This window comes from Dreissena polymorpha, chromosome 6 (assembly GCF_020536995.1).
Source record: "Dreissena polymorpha isolate Duluth1 chromosome 6, UMN_Dpol_1.0, whole genome shotgun sequence".
In the NCBI taxonomy this organism is placed as follows: domain Eukaryota; kingdom Metazoa; phylum Mollusca; class Bivalvia; order Myida; family Dreissenidae; genus Dreissena; species Dreissena polymorpha.
The window spans coordinates 97,655,930-97,659,988 of NC_068360.1; positions in this window are offsets into that span (position 1 = coordinate 97,655,930).

Genomic DNA, 4,059 nt, shown 5'->3' on the forward strand with positions numbered 1-4,059 from the left:
CTTAACACTGTGAGAAGTTTGCAAGAATTAGTCAGCATAAACCAAATATTTATTCAATATACTCCCAAGTAGTACTATGATCTGTGTGAACGACAACTCTGCTCGGCAAATTTCATACAGAAAGCCACTGACAATCTTGTTTTTCTGTTCATTTTTTTAAAACATAAAACACAAAACGCGCTTTTAATTGTAAAGCTTGTAATAAAGTAAATATTTTTTAACGATACAAGGATGACAAAGAATGACAAAGACAGATAAAGCATAGACACTATTATTGACCTGCCTTCCTTTCCCAACGAAACAACTAAAGTACTCAAACGTATCATCCGTCATTGGCGTCGCTTTGGAGAGCGGCGACTAGTATGTAATGATTTTTTTTTCGTTTATGGGAGGAGAAGTTATTTTACGGATCAATGTTTATATTTTTGTTTTAAGAATATCTTGCATAGTGGTGATTTTTTGTGTAAATTAGTGTAAATAAGTACTGCATTAGTGCCTATTACATTTATTACAACATTTATTGCCAATAATGCAAAGCTAATTGTTTTAATTAATACCTGATCCACAACTGTTCACAGGGGAAAGATCACAGGACTGGGCAAATACGCGAAACTTTCTGGTTTTGTATAAAAACAAAACATAATCAAAATGTATTTATTTTGTGGTTTTTCTAATTTGCTTATTTAGTGGAGAATCAATGTAGTACGATATTTGACGACCTATCGCGCAAGCAAGTTTATTGGAAGGCGTAGTGGAACGAAAACGTACAATGTATTTGTTTATTAATAGACATATAATAACGATCGCTATACACAACTTCACCAAATAGCAATACATGAATGATGTCAGCCGGAATAGCTCAGTTGGGAGAGCGTTAGACTGAAGTTGTTTACGCCGGTTCAATCCCGGGTTCCGGCAGGAACGGAACAGTTCGGCGGCTGACAATTTTTTTCAGTCAGGTTAATAAATATAATAAAGCTTTATTTTATGTAGACATTTTAAAATCCATTTTACTACAATTGGACATTTTTATTAAAATTAATGGATGCCGCGTGGTGACAACGTTAATTAAAATTTCTTACATCACTTAAATATCTTATAAAAAAATACACGTGTTTTTATATTAACAAATAAACAACACATCATTTATCCATGTATTTTTATGGTTGTCTCTCATAGGCCCTAAGTACTATCCCTACCACATATAGAGCGCGAAGCGCGACACGTATTATTGATTGTAGCAATGAGTTGCGATAAAGGAAGCAGCCGCTTATCAAGGAGAAGCTGTGTCCCAGCAACCCGTTTTCCTAGAGTTAAGCACTCCTCGGATTTTTTTAAGAACCACACATAGAGCGCGAAGCGCGACACGTATTACTATCCAGGTGGTATGGGCCCTTTAGCATTATCCGACCATTACGTCCATAGTTATCTTCCTTAGAATTTGAGAAATTTTGAAATCGTTGTTCGAAGTCCAAAATTTTCATCCGATTGTTTCCAAACTTGCACAGGTTTTTTTTTATCAATGAGGACCCAACCCAAATTCTATATGAGCAATATCGGACCATAAGTCCAGAATTATGTCTCTTTGAATTTAAAAATAAAAGTGAAAAACTGCTTGGTTAGGTGATTATGTCAACATTTTTCATCAGATTCTTTCCAAACTTACAGTGTCTTCATATCAATGGGCGATTTTACCTTATTTAAAATGAGAAATATCGGGACATAAAGTCCAGAATTTGTTTCTATTAAATTTGACAAAATAAACAATTTCCACTTGTTTAAAAGATTTCACAACTTTCGTCTCAATCTTTCCAAACTTGTTCAGTGTTTTATATCAGTATTACTCGAACCCTATTGAAAATGATGAATATCGGAGCAATAAATCTATTATGATCTTATTGAATTTCAAAGTATTGTGAAATGCAGCTTCTTTATGCAATTTACAGTTTTCATTCATTTTTTTCCCCAATATTGTACAGTGTTTTCATATCATTGAGTACTCAGCCCCTATCGTAAATGAGCAACGTAAGAATAAGTTCAGAATCATCTCCCCTTGAAGTTGAGAAAAATATGAAATTACGCTTACAAGATGAAGCAGATTTTTTAAAACCTACACAGTACTGTTCCATTAATGAAAACTGCACACGGATGCCAGTAAAAAAAAAGGAAACCAATGTAAATAAAATGAACTATGAAATATTTGGGGGTTACAACACAAAATCATAGATAATGGTTATTTGGGAGTTAGTACACAACATCATAAATAATGGTTATTTGGGGGTTATAAAACAAAATTATAGATAATGGTTATAGCAGTATCTTTTTCTATTTTGTTTAAAATAATCGGCCAATATATAAATATTTACAGTAGAAAAAAAATCGTTCCATGTAACTTCATTGAGTGCCTTTTACACTGAAATTCCCGACGCCCTTTGATGCTTTGCATCAATACTTATCTTGTTAATTGATAATATGTACCCGTACTCTGGGTCCCGATCTGTACTTTACTATACAGTAGAAGAAGTATGGGGTCTATTTAATAATATAATATAATATAATATAATATAGTATGGCGACATACATAATTATAACAGGATAGCAATGCATGATCTTCTGTGCAATTTATTGTTATGACATTGTGTATTTAATGAGAACTTAAACATTCTGAGTTTATTGATTTGCTGCATACTGCAGTGATTTGTTTTAAAGCGCTCATGCACGCACAAGCATGTTGAAAATTAACTTATAAATAAAATATGTTCACAAGTGAGCAAAATTATTTTCTAAAAAATGTTGTGACAAATATTCAAATGAGTAAAATCATACTCCAGTTTAAGACTCAAATCTTAAAAATCATATTTATATATTGATTATCAGCAATCGAAATAGGAAATAATAATGCAATATCGATAATCTTTTTATCTTTTCATCCCAAAATCTTTTCAGCTCTTCATCGATAATCTGAAATCTTTATTATGCACGTTCAAACAGCAAATATGAACTTTTTTCATATTATTCTCTTTTTCGAACCATATCAAGCAAACCATTATTATATATTTATAAAAAGTGTTCACTTATCAAAGAAATAGATGCAAACACAAATTTATCTTCTGATAGTGCTCGTGTAGTTTTATGGTTTGCTATATTCAATATTTGATTTAAAAGCATATATGCAATCAGACGACTGCAGATTGGTCGATCTTTAAAGATCGCACCGAACGTGAAACATCTGTATTGTACAAGCATCACATCATACATAATGAACATGTTCGTTTCCTTTAAAATTACTCCATCCATTATGACACATTTGTGTGACATGTTAAACATGCGTGAAAGAACACGACCTTAAAGCTGTTGTATGTACGTGATATGGAAGGGACAGCACATGGATTTAACATTTCATAGGTATTATGATGATATCAAGGGTTCTCAACGTGACAAAATGCCACAACATTCATCAATAAATCTTTCAGTTAACATTAATGATGTGGGGACCCTATACTTATTTAATGTATTCACATATATAAGCATGGAATTAAACCTAGATATATTTCCTTTTGCTTCAATATTTTCATCTAAAAGACAGTGCACATGTCTAGTGTATGGTGTATACATGTATTGTGTGGGGGGAAAGCGTCCGCATGTTTATGACGAAATTGCTTAATGAGGGATAAAATTTTAAGATCAGGATGCACAATCAAGAAAAGTAACATATGAAAACAGTTTTAATAGTAATTTCTGTGGAAGGCAAAGCGGTTATCTTCAAAAAGTATTTAACGTTCTTTAAGTAAACAATTCAGTGTGGTGAGAAAAACCCTTTTGAATTTTAACGGTAATATTATCGCCACCCAAGGTTAAGTTTATTCTGACGAGGTGTATCTTCCTGGTCGCACAAGTGCAATTGCGGTGATAAAGAGCTTTTATTAAGTTCAAATATTGACATGAAGCAGCGGTTTTACAGATGTATAGATGTATCGCAACGGCAGACCATAGTTGCATGAATCTTGAGTTATATATCTGCAAACCAAATATACAGATATAAGTACATTTACGAAGAAA